General features: G+C 40.4%; 1 protein-coding gene across 1 annotated transcript in view; it reads left to right on the forward strand.

The window, feature by feature from the left end:
* The window catches only part of rnf19b (ring finger protein 19B), a 46644-nt gene continuing 25071 nt past the window's right edge, over nucleotides 1–21573 (forward strand). The window contains exon 1 of the mRNA XM_050034897.1: nucleotides 1–273. The gene's annotated coding sequence lies outside the window, so the exon portion shown is untranslated. The remainder of the gene's footprint in view (nucleotides 274–21573) is intronic.

Below are 21573 nucleotides of genomic sequence, written 5' to 3' on the forward strand. Positions count from 1 at the left end.
GAAGGCGGCGGAGCAGCGAGAGAGAGAGAGAGAAGCGGAGCGGAGCGAGCTGCGGAGATTACACAGAGTTTCTGCGCTGCGTTCACGGGGCGCAAGAAGAGTAGAGGCCGCCGTCACCTGCCAGGAGCCCCCGAGCACGAGAGGAGGAGAGGTAGGCACGGTAACGGAGGACTGTCTATACAGCAACGCAAGGAGGGAGCCAAGATAAGAGCCGGAGTGGCCGTCGCATCGCTCCCCAGCCTCTCCTGTCGAAGAGATCCGGTGCTGAGCAGGGTAGGTGCCCGGCAGTGAACCCACCTCTGCTGCATGAGCTGTGTGTCATGGATTCAGTGAGCTCTACTGCTTCTAAAGATACAAAGAAAAACGGCGACCTCAAAGGGAGTGTGCCACCACGAACCCTTTAATTACTGTTGTTATATGTATGATTATTTACAGGCATGACAGATTGTCTGTATCTGCCAGTCAGAAGGGTCAACTCAGACCAGAACCACCCAAATTATCATTACAGGGAGGCACAATCTCATGTTACATGTAGTCCAGTCTCAGTGCTGCTGCATGTCTGGAAATAATCATAAACTATAAAAAAAACAAAATGTCTTCAGCTCCATTGTCCAAGTCATCCAGAATGTCTCAGAGTTAAAATCCTTTCCCCTTTCTTTTTTAAAACGGCTGCTCTGCCACTCCCTGGTCACTCTTTGGGCTGAGGACATGCTGTATTTTCCTTTGGAGAAAGAAAAAAAAAATTATATCAAATGTGAATTTAAGAAAGAGAGCTAGACAAACAAAGCAGTAGAGCTCAGAACAGAGGAGATGTCATGATACTGTTAGAGAGGGTGTTATAAAGGCACATGAACACTCCTCACTGGAATTCTGTTTGTATATTTTGGTCATTGATCTGTGTTTGAGGATAGATTTTGTGACCAAGGTGGAGAAGGTGTAAAATTTTCCAGCATTGTAATGTTTTGGTAGCTTTGGTGAAGAGACAGCTTGCAAAATTAGGGTTTTGTCTGAATATTGGGGCTGTAAAAACACTAATACTCCATGTGAACAACAGCCAGTATTAGTCTATAAAAACAGAGGTTGTATTAAATATTTCAGACTTTAATTATATACCCGTTAATGTGTAGGAATCTGCTCAACTATGATAGGTGATAATGAGCCATTCTTTGTGCTCTGGTATCCCCTTTAATATTTTTTCTAGAAGCAGATCTGAAGTGTTGGATTTGTTCAGATTTAACATATGACAAGTGTGTGAATCTAAAGCAGAACTGAGGGAAACAGCAAATAATTGTTATTTGTTTTGGATGTAAGTGAGCTGCACAAGCGAGGCAGAAAGTTTTGACCGTTTGAAGAGAAGTTGTAAATGCTCTTTTATGACCGACCATGTTAGCTGATACAGTCTGAAGCAGGGCTGCACAATAAATCGAAATATCCTTGAAATTGCAATATGGCCAAGTGTAATGTCCAAACTGCAGGAGCTCCAGTTTTTTGACAAAGGTAAAATATGTCATAATGTTATAAATGAAACACTGTGGTGCTACAGAGATGCCCCGGCCTACAAATTATATTTCAGACGTAAGGAGTCGTGCTTATTTGGTACAGACCCCAGCAGAAATCACATCATCAACATTTTTGTATTTATCTCAGTGAACATTAAATGCAAAAATTATCATTCCCACTGAAATTGCAACTCACATCGCAATATCTGTCAAAAATATTTGCAATTTGTAAATATTGTTTTGCATATCGTGCAGCCCTCGGAAGTGTCCTGACTCAGTAAACACGACCTAGCCACTGCTCCCTTTCAGCTAGAGTCTACATTTTCTCTCATAATTTGACACCTTGAGCTCGACTGATATTGCCATACAGCACACGAAGGCTGATAAGTCAAAAAAATCACCACAGAAATAGCCAAAGATATATTCATATATTTGTCCACCAGCGTAAACGGTTTATTTTTTAACTGCAGAAAGTCCTGTTCAGTGCATACACTAGTCACTCTTCATTTAAAACCAAATTCGATACTGTTTTTTTATTAAAAATTTTTTTGCTTATGTTATGCGTTTATGAATATCAGCTTGTGCATTGTTCAGCTATCCCTAACATGTTGGCATCCGTCTCAGAAATACAGAATTGGCTGCACTATAACCTAAACTTGAGAATTAGCCAAGTAGCTGAACCATATTCCTTTTAAAAATATAAACAAAGGTTTGTTTGCGAATGCTACTGTGAGCTGGTCTGGTTCAAAGGGAAACGTCGGTATTTATGAACGCGGACCCTATTTTTCCATGGTTTTGATCCATAGGGATCCTTTTCATAATGCTCTCAGACAGTTATAATAACAATCTGAGCCTGTCAGTGCCTAAAACACATACTTTTAGTGGACAGAAATCGACCACGCACAATTGCCCATAGGGATTACATTGCAGCCTGTTTCGCTGCGGCTGCTGCAGCGCCCTCTTTCAATATTGGACCAATTTTAAAAAAATTGTTGTCTCCAATACTTACTTAGACACAAAAACATGCAAAAATGATGGAGGTTGAAAAATACAGAAGTTACCCTTTAAGAGTGGCACACTGAACTAACCTTGAACCCTGGGTATTGTTTATTTTCCTTTTGTATTGGCAACATTCTGCCAGAAACTGCACATACAGCTGACAGGAGGAAACCTCATAAATAATAATAATAAAAATAATAAGACCGGTATAGCTGTGCTGGAGAGGGTAGCTAAAATGGAGGGGCCTATCCTTGCATAACCTTTAAAATCTGTCAGTTATAGCACAAAATACTAGCATTTATTGAACCATATTTTCAAAGGCTTGTTATTATTGATTGATAAATTGAATCTTCTGAAAGATATATGTTGTATGTGGTGTTTTAGAGGTGATTATAGCCAAACAAAGGCAGTGATCTCAACCAAATTCCAGTGAAAAATACCAGCATATTTTGCAGTTGATGCGAGGTTGAACATTCTCAGTCCATATCGGGAGCAGTTCCTCTCTCTCTCGTCAGATGTGTTTGACCATTACCTCATCCAAAGGAGGTTTAAGTTCCCGTGTCAGTGTGTGCTTCAAGTTACAGACAATAGCTGGGAATTACACGCTCAGTTGTCAGCGGTACTGTGTGTGTGTGTGTCCGTGTATTGTGCTGCTGTTTCCTTTCTGAAACCTGAATCCACTCATCCAGTTTACTACTGTTACTGCTGCTCACTTCCATCTCTGTGCAGGCCTTTGTGGGTGTGTGTGAGTGAGGGGGTGTTATGGGAATGTGTGTGTGTGAGGAGGGGCTCAGAGGTTTTGCTCTTTGCAACTGTAACGCCTGCAGTCCCGACATTAAACATTCAACAACTCAGCAGTATGGCTCCTGAATGCACCTCTAATTATAGAAGCTTCCAGTCTGATTCCCTCTACCTCCACATTCCAGCGCATCGCTCCAGACTGTACTTATATGTTTATATGTGCGAGTGTGTGTGAGTGTGTGTGAGTGTGTGTCTGTGTGTGTAGGAGAGAGACAGATGTGTTAATGAGAGTCAGTGGGAAAGAGAGATGGCGAGAAACAATGCAGCAAAGTCTCCATTTGTGTTCCCATCTGCGTCCTACTGCATTTATTCCTAAAAATGAAACTTGTTCCAACTTTTCAAATCTGTAATATTTACTGTTTTTTTTGTCCTCTATGATAGTAAATTAAATATATTTGAGTTTTTGTACAAATAAGACAATTTGAAGACATAAACTTGGTGTTAAAAATAGTGAGTGCATTTTTTTTTCTGACGATGAATAGATATAATGATCAGTCGATACTTTTGAAGTGAAAAGTAATTGTTAGTTGCTCAAAAAAATGATCACTTGATTTACAGATATCTCTATTCCATTTTAAGTGTATAGAACTTTTGGCCACTTTGTAAAATTGGCTTCAAAACCCAACGCTCTTCCTGGGGGCTTTGTTTACATGTCTTCTTTGATCACCAATTTCCTGATTTAAGTAATAACTATATAAAGTTCTTGCATGGCATGGCTGACTATAAACAACACCATCATTACCATCATTTGATCGATTGATTGATTAAAATCTGCATACCAATGACACAGCTTCTGTGGGGTTGAGGTTAACACGGCAGTAACTACTAACAGTGGTTGGAGCCAAACAGTCTGATTATCAGATCATATCTGTACCAAAACTTGTGTCTTGTTTTTTTTTATCCAACCCTCCTATCACCTGTCTTTATCACAGTAATATTCACAAAATACGCTCTGGTCTTTTACAAAGTGGCTGATTTTCTTTCTGGAAATCAGCTAATCAATTCGTCCAACAGAGAGATAAAAAGAGAAAACAGAAACACACCAGTTCCTGTAACAGTGAATGCAGCGTCATTCAAGTGGTGATATGGAAATTGTCCAACTGTGTCGCCCATTTCCATTGAAAAAGGGTGTGCAAACATTAACAGTAAATGGTGCGTCTTCTCCACACACACATTTCATCGTGTTCAAATTTATTTGGCATTCACTTTGACGGCGTAAAATGGAGCAAAACTCTTGTTTAGGGTGAGCTGCTTTTTGCCAGATGTTTGGATGGTTTTCTAGGAGAGAGGATTATGCACACACACACACACACACACACACACCCACACTCACGCACACACGCAGATTAGCAGACAGTGTGCAGATCGAGAGTGTGTGTTGAGCTGGATTCCTTGGAAGGGTAGGCCATGATGTTTGCTTGTCAGGGTAGTTTTTCCACAGAAGGAAGGACTGCTTCCATTATCGGTAATATCACTTTCACCATCAGCTCGCCCCCACATGCACATGCCAAAGTCTAACCACTTTGCTTACAAAATAACACTGCATCCACAGCAATTTAATGTGGGTGGCCCTGCTGTCCTGAAAGTGTTTCTTGTAGATGTGTGAAATATTGACAGTAAATAATAAGTACTTCATGTTCTGTGTGACAGGAAAAAAAAATTGTTCAGTTTCGTCCAACTAGTTTACTGGAAGTGTTGATTTTCTCATGAACAAAAACGTAGGCCTGATGAAACTGAAAGATTTTTTTTTTTTCTTTTCAACTTGGTGTTTTTATGACGAGCCACACTGACTTTCATATTATTAGAAACCAGTCGTGTTCCAATAGATGTGCTTTATTTGCTTTTCGACTGCAAGATAAAACACAAGCAGCACCATCGATATTGAGCACACCGATTAGCACAAACAGCTGTCAATCATGACGTCATACCTCCTTTTTATAGCATCAAATAACTAGTTAAAACCAAACTTATCAGAGAAATAAACACTTGAACATACATCAGCATGATAACAACTAGGGCTGCACGATATTGGAAAAAACTGACATTGCGTTTTGTTCTGTTTTTTGCAATATATATTGCGATATTAAAGAATACAAGAATTTTCACCAGATGACTTGAATAGCTCTATTTGGAAAGAATTAGGCTGACTCACCATGACACCATTGTATTCATATAATACCCTTCTATTAATCCAGGCTAAGGTCAATGATCTAACATGTCATGCTCCAGTGTTTCCCCTACCATTATATAAAGGGGGCACCCCGTCCTCCCAACGGCACCCCTCGCCCCCCCTTGAAGGTCAAGTTAATTTTATTTTCTATATAGTGCCAGATCACAACAGAAGTCATTTAAGGTTACCTTTCCTATAGAACAGGTCTATACCTTGTCCTTTTATTAAACAAACTAAATAGCCTTATGTTATTTATCTTATGTCATTTCTGTCTCTACATGGTCGCGCGTTTACAATTCTCCTCTGCTCTCTGTATTGCTCACGGCGGAGTTCGGCCCCGATAAGCACGCACACACACAAACACAGACACACAGGTGAGCACACTAGAGTGCGGCTCGGGCCGCATTTTCCTGACTGAACCCGACCTGAGAACTAGACAATTCTAACCGAGCCCGGCCCAAACCCACAGCACAGCACTAATGGAGCGGAGCCTGTGTTGCATTCAGGCGTTGTCGCGTAAATAACAAATTCTAGCACTTAAATAGGCCATAGCACAACACAGCAGCATGTCAAGTGGGCTGAACCTGAGCAAAATTTTTGATTTGTTATCCAAATAATTTTACTTTGAGTTTTTATGCCATGTCCCATTTGCTAACATCACTCTTTGATAGCTGTCATTTCATCCATCTTCATTGAAGTTGGCTTGGTCGTATAATGATCTTAAAGCCCAGACACACCCAACCGACATCAACATGCTGAATCAGCTGGGAGAAAAAGCTGACAAGGGGCGACACGCTCCAAAAATTAGGACAACACTCTCACCAATGGCCCAACATTGGCTAGGTGTGTCAGGGCCCTTAGGGAGCGAGCACACTTCACTTTGCTGATAAAGACTTTGAGATGCAGTTGAATTTAAGATTATCTTGCAACAATGTTTATTTTAATGCAAATCTTTTTTGGCATTTTAAAAAAAGAATCTAACAGACAGAAGGGATCAACATGTTAAAATAGTTTCCTTGATGCACATGAGTCAGGAATGTTTCAGTTTTTACCTCAAACACTTCCCTTTATTCCACCAACCTCCCACCAACACAGTTGGACCCAGCAGGCCACAAGTGTCACTGTAAATGTTTGTGTGTATAACTGAGATGTTCAAAAGAGGTCGTGGCCTCACTGAATAATTCATTTAAAAAAAGATAGTTCATTCCTAATTTGTGTGGGAGGAGGCTGCAGCGAGGGCACTCAGAACATCTCAAATCCACACTGAGGTCGGCACTTCTGATCTAATGTGTCATAATAACCCAGTTAATCAGTCTGGATATCTAATTTGCGTGACTCAGCTGGTCCTTACGCTCGCTGGAAGTAGCCTGCCCTGGACTTGTGTGTTTGTCTCTGTGTTTTTTCTACAAGGACCAAATGTTCTCACAGAGATCCTCTAAAGGGGGGATGTTTTGCTTGACCTCTGGTCTTAAAAAGGAGGAACATTTAGCCACTAATAATGAGGATGTGCAGTCTAAGTTGGTGATCCATGTGGTCTAGTAAAACTGTAACCACCTCAGGGCTGGGCGATGCCTGACAACAGAACAATGGCTACTTAACTGTTGTTGGGTAAGTGCAGCTGAAACAACAAAACCCCATAATAACTCTGCTCACTGGCCTTCATGAGCTGCACTAACCTAGTTTTCAACTTTATACTGACATATAAATATAATTTCCACAATATGAGCAACTGCACTGTTTCCGTGTCGTCTTTAGAGCTTTGAGGTAGCTTTTTCAGACACATTTTGAAAAACTGTGAGTTTGTATAGAGCCTACAGTTTGACAGCAGAGAATTGGAATATTCTGCAGGAGTCATTTCAGTCAGCGTGATGCTTTTTCTCCACCCTGAAAACTGCTGTCTATAAATGGATTGAATTCAAACTGACTACAGCTGCAGTACTTTAAAAACCCACTGTTAACCTTTTAGTCACCTTTCAAACCTTCAGGGCCCTAACTCAACATTCTTTAACACATGGTCTAAAGTGCATAGTGCGAGTGCATTTAGGGCATGTCTGCCTCCACTTTGCTAATTAAACAACACATAATCCTGGAACAAAGGAAGGCACAAGGCGCAAAGGGGTTGTATTTAGTTTCTTAATTAAACAATAGATGTGTTTTGGGCCTAACATGAATACAACCAGTGTAAGTGTCATCTCCAATTCCCTTTGTAGCACACTGCTATTTACTGGATTTCTGCTCAGCAGTTTTCTGCTGAGAGTAATGCAGCAAGAGCAATAATACCATGGCAGGAAATATTGTGGGACATTAAAGAGGCAAAACTTAATACTATAAACTTGACTGAGGAAACAGCACTTAACTTTTAGCTTCTAAAATAATGCTGCTCCTTGTATGTAAATGCACCCAGTGTCTCTCTTAAAGAGGAGATAGACAGCAGCTCTGCAGCTCGGCTGTGATCTCTGCTATGTTCAGATTTTAGAGAATGTAATTGATATTTTCCACACACCGCGCAGCGCTGTGTGTATAACAAGCAGAATGTATGCATGTTGTGAACCCGCCTATGTAGGTGTATTTATGCTGTGTTCTATTTACCTTGGGAGGTTGGAGCTGGGAATGACGTCACCGCCGAGTTGTTGGTATTGTAATAGAAGTGAGAATACCAAGATGCTTTTAGCAATACCAGTTCTAGCCAGGTTAGCCATTGTTAGCAATATCACTTCATAACAATGCATAGCGCTGTATTTTGTGCTAATAAACAGAATATTACCACAATTTTCACCACGGTTGATGTGTGGAGCAGCCATCTTAGATTTTGAGGTTGTGGTTGGTGAAGTTCCTCCGACTTTTCAAGTCGAAAATCCAACTTCGGTGTGTGTTCTAGTTGAAATTTCCAACTGGGAGCTTGGAAAATCTGACTTCCCAGTGCAAATGGAACACACCATCACTATCCAAATAATGTGCCCTTTAAACAGCAGTAAAATACTGCACCATTCTGACCAGGTTTTTGTTGGTCAATGGCACAGTCATTTTTGCTGCCTCAAAATAGGAATGCACCAACAATGCAACTGACCACACCTCATTTTAAGACCTACATGCCAATGAGCACACAGATGAGCGCAAGTACATTTGTGACTTACACAAGGTCACTGGCCATGAAAATGACAACTGCGTCGGTGTGAAACAATGACAGTTGCACTGCGCTGTATGGGTGTAAGACAGGACCCTGAGTGTTTTATATTTATATCACAGATTTAAGGGTGTTAACAGTGGCACTTGCAGTCAATACACATAAGAGAGTCCATTAGCAGGTATTCATCTAATGGTACCTTTACCTGCTCTTGGTGCTTAGATTCCTGCAGTGCTGTAAAATAAGTGGATGGTTACCTAACAGTAGTTAGAATCCAGGAGTGTGCTGCACACTGCTGCTTTCCATTTTTTGCACAGTGTCCAGCAGCAGGATGTATGGTACATTTACACATTTAAACATTTACCACCCAGTGTGGATTCATACATAATAGAAGGCAGAAAGAACGTTATGATCGAACAGGATTACATCTGAGCGTCGAATACCAAGTATTTGAGTTAAAAAATAAGAACACTGAAAAGTAGATGGGGTAAACTGACAAAAGAGGACCAAATGTGCGCAAAATTGAAAGAGGAGTGCATAAGCAGAGCATTAAAGCATTTGGCAACATATTTTCGATCTGAAGACGCAGAAGTGAAAACACTTCTCTTACCTTTTAAGTAAAATTTAAATGCAGGGCTTGTGATAGAATGTTTTTTATGTGTTTATTGTTATTGCAGAGTCAGGGTTTACTTTGTTACCCCAGTGCCTATTAGCTGATTGTCTCTAATTAGCTCAGCCCCCCAAACACACATGCACACAAACATGCACGCTTACACCTAATACATTATTAGTTCTTGTGTTGAGTAGGGAACCACCTGTTCTGTCCAGAGACTGCCGGCCCGCTGCTCTCAGATTAGCAGGGTTTTAGTCAGTATGACTACAAACAGGCTGAGCCGAGCTGTCTGTTGGAGCCCAGCTCTCTGTGGATCTGTCTGTTCATGTTTAAACAAAGTCCTCAGTCACTTTAGTCCACTGGCTTTTAGCTGATGCTCTTATCCAAAATGATAAAATGCTCTTGAACAGTGAGTACAACAACAGGATCCTCATTTTAGTCTGATTAGTGAAACATTAGAAAGCGAAATGTTCCTAAATTACTCTTTTTTGTTCTGTGTGACTACAGTGAGGGACCTTTTTGCAGTTTAAATCTACATTGATTTGTTCTCTATTTGTTTTTGGTTGATATATAATATTTTGCAACCAATGCAAGCAGATGAACTGGTTTATAAAGGTGTGTTTGTGTGTCACAAGAAACTGCAGCAGAGAGGAGTGAAGGTTCCGAGCAAGAGCAGCCTGACAACTTCACAGGAATCAGCAAAGACAATAAACAGCAGTGATGTTAGGAAAGACCGGCCTTGGGACAATAAAAACGTGTTTGGCAGAATGAGGAAAGACACATTTCTCTCTCTCTCCATGATACGATTATGTGACCGGAAAAGGCTGTAGTGTGTCACTGACAGCTGTGGAAGTACATTACACCTACTGCAGTTATGCTTAACATCGAGGTACTTGAAGATTATTATCTCTGCCAGACATAGACCTGGAGAGGATCATGTGATTGGTCGTGTGTGTGTGAGTGTGTGTATCTGCTTGCAGCAAATCTCACAAACTACTGGACCAATCAGCCAAATATTCTGTGTGCACATTTATAACTGTATGCTCAAGAACCTCTCATGGTTGCAGTGATTCATAATTGTTGAAAAAGCAGTTTTATTTACTGTTTAATACAGTCACTGACTGCCGAGACCTCACTCCTCTCAACCGGCCAGTAGGGACAAATCTGCTCAGATAAAAAGAACAAGCCTTACTGCCTGTTGAAGGCCACATTTTGGCCTTCATCATGGCTCATAAACTTACATCTGTAGAAAAATTTGGTCTAATTTTGCACCAGAGCTTCCACAGATTAATTCCATATTCAATATGAAAATCAATTGGCTCTGTGCAATGTGCCATGGATCCATCCAAAATATGCAAAGTTTGTATTTTCATAGTTCCATGTTCCTTGTCCACAGGATCCGTCAATTCCATGCTTCCTATTCAGTGTCTACGTAAGCAGCTGTGCAGTGCATTCCGGCACTGTGTTTCAAGAGATGGGATGTCCACTTTTCATTTGCATGAAGTTGAATCTAGGCTACTTCATGCAAATCAAGGGTGTCCAGTATGACTCACCGCCTCTGGAAACTCCCAAAAAACTTTTAAACTAACCGTTGTTGATCTAATATAAAGTCAGATACAGAAACAGCATGGCTTATTTTTTGTCTTAAACGTTTTCAGAAACACATGTCTGTGAACTGTTTTTGTGAAGAAAAAAAAAAGACTGCTGAAAGATGAAGTCAACATGGAAGTGCCAAAACTCCAATTCCTCTAATGGCCACTTAAGGCTGGCTCTGGAAGCCAGTCAGTCTCCATAGACCCCCATGTTAAAATGCCCAACTTTGCAGCAGAAATAAACATGTCTACAGCCTGCTTCAAAACAGTTTTGATCTTTACAGCATATTTCTCTATTTATGACGACTCCATGGGGGGCGGATTTCTATATAACTTACCCATTTTATTTAAGTTATGCATAATTAAGAATGGGGCTGCTTTGAGTGACAGGTTGTCTGTAGATAGTGTCCTTGACTTCTCAGTCAGATCCATCATCACCTCACAGCACCAGCCTCTTGCCCAAATATGGTCGATCCTGGCTCCAAAAAATCAAGATGGCAACAGCTGAAATGTCGAACTTGAGGCTTCAAAATGGGAGTTCACACACCACCGAGTGACGTCATAGTGACTAGTGACGTCACAGTAGCTACTAAATAAGTGTAAATGACTTGTAACTTTCACCACTGGTTATTGAAGTAGTGCAAAGAATAATAAGAACACAGAAGATAACTGAGTTTTTGTTTTTCTTTCACTGAATGTAAAACTGCTGCTTAACCCTAACCCAACTATTTGCCTCAACCCAGTACAGCCAGAAGAAAAACTGGTGAAAATGGTGTCTGATGTTGTATGTCTCATCAAACAAATCTGCACCATAAATGTGTCTGTGCTTTTGTGTGAAACAGTTTTTCCACGATGACTTCATTTAATACGTGTAAAACTGAAGTGTTCAGGTGGCTGTCTGTGAGTTTGTGTGTGTGTGTGAATACAGACGTGTTGAGGCTGGCAGTGAATCATCTTGTTGCATAACCGCAATCAGCTCTCAGCAGCACACCTGTAGCACAGGGCTTATTACGCTGAAGCACACTGTGTTCGTGTGTGTGTGTGTGTGTGTGTGTGTGTGTGTGTGTGTGTGTGTGTGGGTGTGGCCAGTCATTCTTCATTATGGCCTCTAATGTGAAATAACCTGCCAGAGAAACCCACGCATGCTGTATCACTTCAGTCTTAAAATTCTCATTAGATATTTATTTATCTTATGTTATTGAGCAACTAACTAAATGGCTTCATTGATTCTATGTTGCATTGTTGATTTCTTGTAGTAGACATTTTATTTATTTTTCAATAATGTATTGTTTTATACGTCCTCTACGTTAAGTGATGTGTAAACTGGTGAAAAGCTGTCCCAAAAATGCAGTCACACAGTTTTTCCTTTACTGATTTTTTATATTGCTGATGCCTTGTTATCCATGCAAGGGTTGCATCTAAAAATAATGTAAAGTTTTGTTCCATTTTTTGTGATTAATTGATTGTGATTAATATATGTTTCAAAATTGTTGTGTTTTTGTTAGCTTAGAATGAGCCATTTATATCTACGTAGTGAGGTGGTCCTTGTCCATGGAGATCACCTTGATCTACAGTCATCTGCAATCCTCAACATTGGATGCCACTAAATCCCCCCAAATCTTACACACAGACCTTTAAAAGATTAATCGATTTGCCAATGTTTCCGCAAATGGATACAAACATTGTAACCTTCATGAAGGGAAGATTTAATGCAAGACTGTTGTGTATGACTGCATTAGCTTTAGCTAGGTACCTTATAAACTGGTGACTGCGTGCTCACACTGCATGTGTGTGTGCTGCCAGTTGCAGCATGTAGGTTGGCCATGCCCTGCAGCATTGAGTCTCAAAGATCCCAAAGTGCTGAGGCGTAGATTCACGGTCTAAAACAGAACAGTCTGTCTGAGAACTGCTGAGGACAGATTACCTGCAGAACATACAGGCCTCTCTCTCTTTCTTTGTCTGATTCAAGAAAACCCATTATGGACCTTGAATTGAGCTGTAAGGTTTCATTATGGCAGTTTTGGAACAGTGAGCATTATCGTTTTAGTGTCCCATAAAGACACGAGATTAAAAGCCCCTCTTGTGCCCTCTACAGGCTACAGTGTTGATTACACAGTGTTGGATTGAACAAACAACTTAATGATTTTACTCATCTCAGATCCTTACCAGAAGTGAGACAGAAATCTACAGATTGTCCCGAGGTCTTTAAAGCTTGAGGAAAGATGATTTAGTTGTTACAGTCAAAAGGGTTTATGAGCCAATGACCAGACTCCAGTATGTGGTGTCTTGGTATGTGTGGTATCCAGGGTTTGTGTCACCCTCACTCTGAAACAGAGAACATATAGCTTTGTTATGTTTTTCAACAAGATTAACCAAAGAAAAAACACGTCTATTTAAAAAACTAAAGCCATCCAAAATACCACATTTGGGCTCCAGAACTTTGTTAGTAATTATAATAATAGTAATGTAATATTCAAAGCTTCAGCCAGAAGGGGCGTCGGTGGCTTAGTGGTAGAGCAGGCACCCCATATACAAGGCTGTTGCCGCAGCAGCCTGAGTTCGAGTCCAGCCTGTGGCCCTTTGCTGCATGTCATCCCTTCTCTCTCTCTCTCTCTCTCTCTCTCTCTCTCCCCCCCCCTCACACTTGGCTGTCCCATCCATTAAAGGCAAAATGCCCAAAAACATATCTTTAAAAAAAAAAAAGCATCAGCCAGAAGGGGGGTTGCTTATCATAAATAGTCAAAATAATAAGATTCGAATCCGAGACAACACCTGACAAAGCAGAAAAGAAATAGCATACTAGCTCCAACAAATTTAAGATCTATATTTCTAAGATTCACTGTTTTTGTTACACAGTTTAGACGCAGTGCTGAAGGACAATCTCCGGAGCTGCTCTCCTTCCAGCGAACAGTCATGTCTGGTTTTAGCTCGAGCTAACACAGTGGCTAACATCCGACACCAAGCTGTTAAACCGTCCCAACAAACTCTCGCCAACACCGAAAGACCTCGACTGTGTTGCTAAACATGTTGACAACTGTTAGGTAATATTAGCTGTGTGAGGCTAACAGTTAGCCTTGTTACTGTGTGTTTGTGTGCAGGCAGACTCTCACCAACTGTCATTGGTAAAGAACCATGAGGAGTAGCCCACTCTGGCAGGTTTCAGTAATTATAGCCTATACATATTTTTTACTATAAAACCTAAGAAATAATTAAAAAAAAATGTCCATTACAGTTTTTCAGAGTTCAAGCAAAATCTTGTTTTGTTGGACCAACACTCTAAAATTTAAAGAAATTCAGTTTACAATAATATGAAACAAAGAAAAGCAGCAAATTCTTATTTTTTTAAATTATTTTTTATTGTGTTTTTCTTTTTTTATGTGTGGTTATTGCTATTTAATTGGTGCAGTATTTTCATAAGCCTTTTTAAGCTTCTGACCTCTCCTGCACAATGTTCACAGTTTTAAATTGTCTAAACATATAGATGCAAATTTATAAATTAAACTAACTAACCTAAAGTTATTAATCAACTTAATGTGCAAATTTAATCTATTTTATTTACAGTTGAGCAGTTTATTCTGTAACAACATCACACTTTATCTAATCATCGCATGTTTTTGATGTAAAATCTTAATTTGTTAAGTGACTGAAGCTGTCAAATAAATGTAGTGGAATAAAAAGTGCAGTATTTGCCTCTGAAATGTTGTGGAGTAAAGCCAGTGGTGTAGTGGAGGGTATATGCAGGTATACTGGAAATACCTACCTCTTTTTTTGGCTGATTACAGTACATCCACCTATCAGCCAAAAAGCCGTTGAAATATACAGAAGAGTGTACCCACTTCCTCCTCGGTCACCTACCCATCTACCTAGTAGTACACCCACCTCATCAACTACCATCACACCACTGAGTAGAGCATAACGTGGCCTCAGATTTGTATTTAAGTATAATACTTTAGTAAACACTTCACCACCAGAAATATCCCACCCTAAAACAGAGTGTTCTGTCCCGAGGACATGGAGTGCTGCTGTTTTTTTTTTCTCCCAACCTTAATTTAAGTTAATTGCCGTCCTGCCACAGCTGGTAAGAGTCAAACCCAGCAGCCCTCTTTGTCCTGAGAACCAGTTTTTAGAGCTTGTGCTCCAATACAAGATTATCTGTACATGATGGGAATGAATGTCACGGACGTCAGTGGGCTGAGTGGCGCTGCTGTGAGGAATTCAGTCACCAGTTAAGTCTTATCTGTGTTAGCTTTCATGTTGCACAATGTTTATCTACAAACCAAAACACACACATGCACGCACACACAGAGTTAGGGGCACGTTCATGAACGTCAGTTTATTTTTATTGAACTTTTTGTTTTTGTTCAGACTGTGTGATTCTGAAGCTTTGCTGGTGAAAAAGTTTAAAACAGGCATTAAGGCTGAGAGTGTGAAGGGCGGTGCACGAGAGCAGCTTGCAGTGTGTGTGTGTGTGTGCAAGAAAGGGAGAGTAAAAACAAGAGTGAGAGAGCTACTGAAACAAGTTAAACAATAGAATAAAAGCAAATGGTTTGCTAGTGCAGTGAGAGTGTGAAAAGAGGAGGTTTAGCTGGTGTGTGCATGTGTGTGTGTGTGTGTGTGTGTGTGTGTGTGTGTGTGTGTGTGTGTGTGTGTGTGTGTGTGTGTGTGCGCTTGAATGCTGAATTGAGCAGCAGTGGAGTAGGAGGACAAGTGTGGAACAGAGTGTGTATGTGAACATGTTGATAACAAATCAAGTCCAGATTGTGAAGCTCTCAGGCTGTTCGGACCAGATCTGCCAAACAACGACATGATGATCACAGCACACACACACACAAACACACACACGCTCACTCTCTCTCTCTATCAGTTTCCCCTGTTCTCATTAGATCTATTTATCTGTCCTATCACATAGAGTGTAAGCATCATTACTCAATCATCAGTGAATATTTTGCACTGTGTGAATGTCTTTTAAGAACCAATCAAATCTCTAGACTCTCATTATTTAAAGGGATAGTGCACCCAAAAATGAAAATTCAGCCATTATCTACTCACCCTCATGACGAGGGAGGCTCTGGTGAAGTTTTAGAGTCCTCACAACACTTGCGGAGATCTGAGGGGGGAGTGGGTAGCAGCACAACTGCACATCTGATGGCGCTCCAGATTCAAACGTCCAAGAACACATAATTGAAACCACAAAATATCTCCAGACAGTTAGAGCTGCAGGCTACAGTGAGACTAAAAACAGAGTTCAAATGACGTTTTTCCAAACAACTTTTTATGTTGGGGCTTCAGGACACTTGGATCGGACGAGCAGTATGGAGATATTTTGTGGTTTCAATTATGCATTCTTGGACGTTTGAATCTGGGGCGCCGTCAGCCATTAGGTGTGCAGTTGTGCTGCTACCCACTCTCCCCTCGGATCTCCGCAAATGTTGTGAGGACTCTAAAACTTCACCAGAGCCTCCCTCGGCATGAGGGTGAGTAGATAATGGCTGAATTTTCATTTTTGGGTGCACTATCCCTTTAACGTCTGCTACACTGATATGATTCCAATTACAAATTATATTACATTACAAATTATATATGTTGTTTACTTCGTATGTAGTTTTGTATGTTTAACATATGCATGTTGGCACTGTGATGTAAAGAAATATATATAATTGAACAGAAAAATACCAAAACAGAAAGAATAGCAGTCAAATGATCTTTAGATACAGGTGGTGATATGATACTTGACACATCTCTTTGAGAAATATGAATATAAGAAAAAGGCTTAATGATAGCACTCAAATGAAAGCAAAATCACCACAAAACAGTAAATACTGATAAGAATAATGAAGTGCACAGTGAAAAATATTGTCATACCCCTTACACTTAAAGAAATGTTTTTTGTGCCTCTACACTGACTACGGCCTTGGCCGGAAGCACTGTTCAATGATCAACTGATCAGATTTAGGTGGTCAAAGGTCAAAGGCCACTGTGACCTCACAAAACACATTTTGGGCCATAACTCAAGAATTAATCCGCTTCTTATAACAAAATTTCACTCAAATGTCTAATTGAAAAAAAATGATGAATTGATGACATTGTTTATCCAAAAGGTCAAAGGTCAGCTTCACTGTGACATCATAATGTTCTGCAAAAACACTTTTCTGGCCACTATTCAATGTCATAACTCAGGGACAGAAGGGGAGGCATTGGGTCACATACTGAATTGGTGAAACTAATCTTTGGTGTTTTGAGTCTTCACTTAGAGCCATTGATGGATTACTGAATGGGCCTACAGGTGTGTCAGGGCCCCCCTGGCCTTCACCTACAAAATGTCACTCAAAGAGAGACATGTACCAACCCACAAGAGACTCAAAACTACCACAAAAAAAATAAAATAAAATGCGACTCCAAGGAGACACAAAATGACCATAAAGAGATTAGCTGTTAAGACACACAGAGAGATAACTACAGAAAGGGGCTAAACAACCACATGGAGACATGAAACCACAGAGAGCCCTAAAACAACAACAAAAAGAGGCTATACAGCTAGGAAGTCTGAGGCGGTGAGGCCTTCTGTATGTCTGTGCCCAGGGGCCCATTGTCTCAAAACCCGCCCATACTTAGAATCCATTTATACCTAGTAGTAACATGCGTGTTCATGGTGATCTGAGCACACGTGGACAGCCAAGACACATTTTCGTTCACGTGTCTGTCGTGTCTCCAGCTGAGCACTTGAATTCAAAATTTCGTCACTGCCTACATCACTTACGCAAGAAGGTCAAAGAGCCCCACACACTGTTATTACGTCCACATGCTTACTAGCTGCTCGCCAGTCATGTTAGTTGTTGTGTCGGTACAGCTGAAGATACCACTGTCAGCAGAATCCAACACATCTCCTTCTAAAGGGCAAAACGATGGACAGTCACACAATCCTTAATCCAACTTGTCTTAAAATAGGCAAGTTATAGAGACAGAGTGCATTTTGTAGGCTGCGTGTTTTTATAGTTGTTGCTAGGCAACCACCAAATCACCTGTCATTAGCTTAAGCACTATTTTGCTGTGAAGTAAACTCACAGCTCTGTACCTGAACATCTCCATAGAAAATGGACAGGCGGAGAGCACTTTGGGATTGGGCACAGGGGTGTGATCCCTGTAGTGACATGAGATCCTCAGGAAGAGGAGAAATCACAGGAGCACCACCAGCTGGTCCAGGAGCTTCACCCTCATCTGTCAATCATTGAGCCTAATCACAAAAAAGTATTTGAGGTGATAATATGGTCAGATATGTCTTGCAGCTAGTCTCTAGGGCGATGATGAAAGTGAGCTACTGTTAGATTAACACTACGCTACCACTTGTTTCGCCGATGTCGGGCAAGCAGCATGCAAAGCACCTCACTCTTTAAAAAAACCATCACAAAAAGCTACTCCAGGCTGCTAAAATGCGCTCTGTGTGATCACAGCCTTAGCGTGCTGTTACCAAAAAAAACACCACGTCCTGCATTTATGATGTTGTCCTTGTTTAGGATGCATCAGGATGCATTAGTGTATACACGACAAAAGCAAAGTAGTCAAATGTGTTTCTGACCACCTCAGCAAGTAATATGAGTGATCTGATCACAATGCATCCTGGTTGTTGTTTACACTTATGATTAGGTCACCCATGACGCATGTAAATACCAGGTGTTAACAGGGTCATAGAGATGTGAGAAACAAGTGAACAGATAGAGATTTGACACTAGATGAAGAAGAAAAATGTCTTTCTCATCTTTGTCGTTTGATGTCGCCTCCTTTTTGTAGCGGGAAATCTTCAAAAAAATCAGCACTCGAGAATCTTGCCTACACAAAACAAAAGCAAGTGATGGAGATGTGTGTGTGTGTGTGTGCACGTGTGTGTGTGTGTGTGTGTGTGTGTGTGTTGTCCTTGGAGACGTCTGTTAGAGAGAAATAAGTGTTTCTAGTTCGTTTTGTTATCAAAAAACATCACAGAATAGAAACATGATTAAAGTTGCACCAGTTTGATTCCAGTATTAGGAGCACTGGGCCAAATGGGAGTCCTGTGTTGGAGGAGGATGAAAGCTGCATGCCCACACACACACACACACACACACACACACACACACACACACACACACACTTGTACAAATGCAGATCTACTGTTCAAGTTTGTAAAATGGTGTTGAAATCAAAAGTCTCATCTCAAAAAGCTTAGAGCACTCACATACACACACACACACACACACACAAAGGCTGCCATCTGTGACACCATGTAATTGTGTGTGTGTGTGTGTGTGTGTGTGTGATGCTTCGGGTAGAGCAGAGCAGAGGGCTATTACAATCTCAGCCTGTTGGAGGGTATATTTAGGAACTGCAGGCTTTTTATACACTTACACACATTTCAGTGAAGACCTGGTTTGACCCCTGAGAGGATGGAGAGTGATGGCTGCCATGGCAACCGTTAAATGGACGTGTTTGTATAGTGTGTAGCTGTGTGTGTAAAAATGCACATAAAGGTTTTATCATTTACTCTGTGGAACAGTGGAAATCCTCCTCGTTTATTGATTTCTGACTTTAGCTCAGAAGTGTTTGTCCTTCCTTTTCCTGCAGCATGTTGGCGCTGTGACGGAGGTTATCAGTATCAGTTTGAAGGCTGCAGATGTCAAACATGAAATAGTTTTTACTTTGTGGTGAACTGTCTGAAGTGTCTCTGCTATCTCAAAGAGGAATCAGGGTGACATCAGTTTGGTCAGAGAGGTTGAAGTGTTTGTGAAGCTCACTGTCACTCAAGAACAAATTAGAGGCAAATTCATTTTATGCAACTTTAAGCTCCACTACATCTCAGAGGCAAATATTGTGCTTTTTCATGCTTTACATTTGTCTGACAGCTTTAGTTACTTAAAAAAATACAATTGTTTATACCTTTCCAGTGGACACTACATATCTCCAGATGTGTTGTGGTTGAATGTTTGTTATAAACTGGAGGATGAAGTGCTCCTTCATGTGTTGATTAAAATTCTCATACCCCCAAAGCTAAATAAACTCTTTAAAAACCCTCTTGGATCAGCTGGAAAATGCATCGTCAAACATGGCTGTTTTTCTGACACCATGACAAGGTGACTTTATAGAGATACGTGGTTCTCACAGGACAGCCACGCTACAAACACATGACGGGCTTGTAGAAAATGATGCATTGCCTTAGATTAAACTACCCAGCAGTATTTGGAAGAGTTCAAATGAGCACAACCTCAAACATCTACAGCAGAATGATATAACACACATACACACACACATTAATGCAGCAGTAATATCAGTTCAGAAACATCAGATATAATACTGCCCTGCAAAGGCTAACCACAGTAACTATGGTAACAGTGAACCGAGAAAAATAGCTTCAAAATGTTTTGACCGTCCAGCCAAATATGTTATGGGTAGAAAAGCGGTAATGCACTTATTAAAAGGGCATTCATAAAGTATTTTTTACTCTTAAACTATGGTCAATGAATGAATGAATTCTTATATAATAATATTGTAGTTACTGCATTCTGTCTTTGTATTATCGTAAACAGCATGTGTAGGTAATGCAACGGAAAAGTGCAGTATCATCACGCATAAATCAGTATGTCCAGTTCTCCATATTCTTCCTAAAAAGCTTTTAGAAGAAATATAAAAATTAAATAAAGGACAGTAATCAGTTTTGCTTTTTTCATGTCCCGTCAATGATAACAGAGCAAACCAGAAAACATCTGCGCTCTTGCTGCAGCCTGTTTGAGCTTCCTGAGTCCCTATAACTCAGATTCATATTGATATATTGTGATTCTCTGATTATGCTGCTGAAAACCTTCTCAGAAATGTCTAGTTTCAGCTCAGTGATGCATTTTCACGTTTTCTCATAAGGTTTTTTATCACGTTAAGAAGCGTTTAACCCTTCAGCTGAGTTTAAAACACAGAAGTCATGAGATTCTCACACAAAAAGACATGTGTGATCAAAACATGCAGCATAATAACACATAAGAGCCATTACACACTGCTTAACATGAGCTCCCACAGCCTGTGATTGTAGTGAGGACACGACATATAATTATGTGTGTGTGTGTGTGTGTGTGTACATAATTATCACCTTTCACTTTTGTACGTGCATTCATAGGGATGTGTGTGTGTACATACTGGTAAATGGAATGTGTATGATGATTTTCAGAGTGTGTGTTTATTTACAGGTTTGAACATGTCTTTTTTTTAAGTGTGTATGTATGTGTTTTTGTTCATAAAGAATACACCGAGCATTTGTGTATGAGTGTGTACTTGTGTGTGCATGTTTGTGCATGTTTGTGCATGATGAGAGTATATGTTTACATGTGTGACACTGTATATTTGTTTACCAGGGTATGCTTGATTGTGCTCATGCTCATATATGTATGTCTGTGTTTGTGTGTCTGTGCGTATACATAAGTGCCAGAGTCACAGAGTGGGTCGCTGTTTGCCTCGCTCATAGTGAGCGTCGCCATGGCAACGGCACTAGCAGCGCAGTGTGAAGTAGAGGAAGAGCTTGCGGTGCTCAGCGTGATGGAGAGAGAGAGAGAGACTGGCTTCACATAAATACATGATTGGTCAGACGGGTTGATGATGTCATGTGTTTTAGTCTGTGTTTTTATGCGTCTCTTCATTTAAATGTAACCTTTTAATCATAGTATATTACCATAAAGAGCAGCATTATCTTGCATGTATGAGTCTGCCTGTGTATTTAAATGTAATTAGCACACATAAATCATCAGTTCCGGGTCACAAGGGTTAAT

The sequence above is a fragment of the Epinephelus moara genome, chromosome 22 (genome assembly GCF_006386435.1).
Source record: "Epinephelus moara isolate mb chromosome 22, YSFRI_EMoa_1.0, whole genome shotgun sequence".
NCBI classification, from domain to species: Eukaryota; Metazoa; Chordata; class Actinopteri; order Perciformes; family Serranidae; genus Epinephelus; species Epinephelus moara.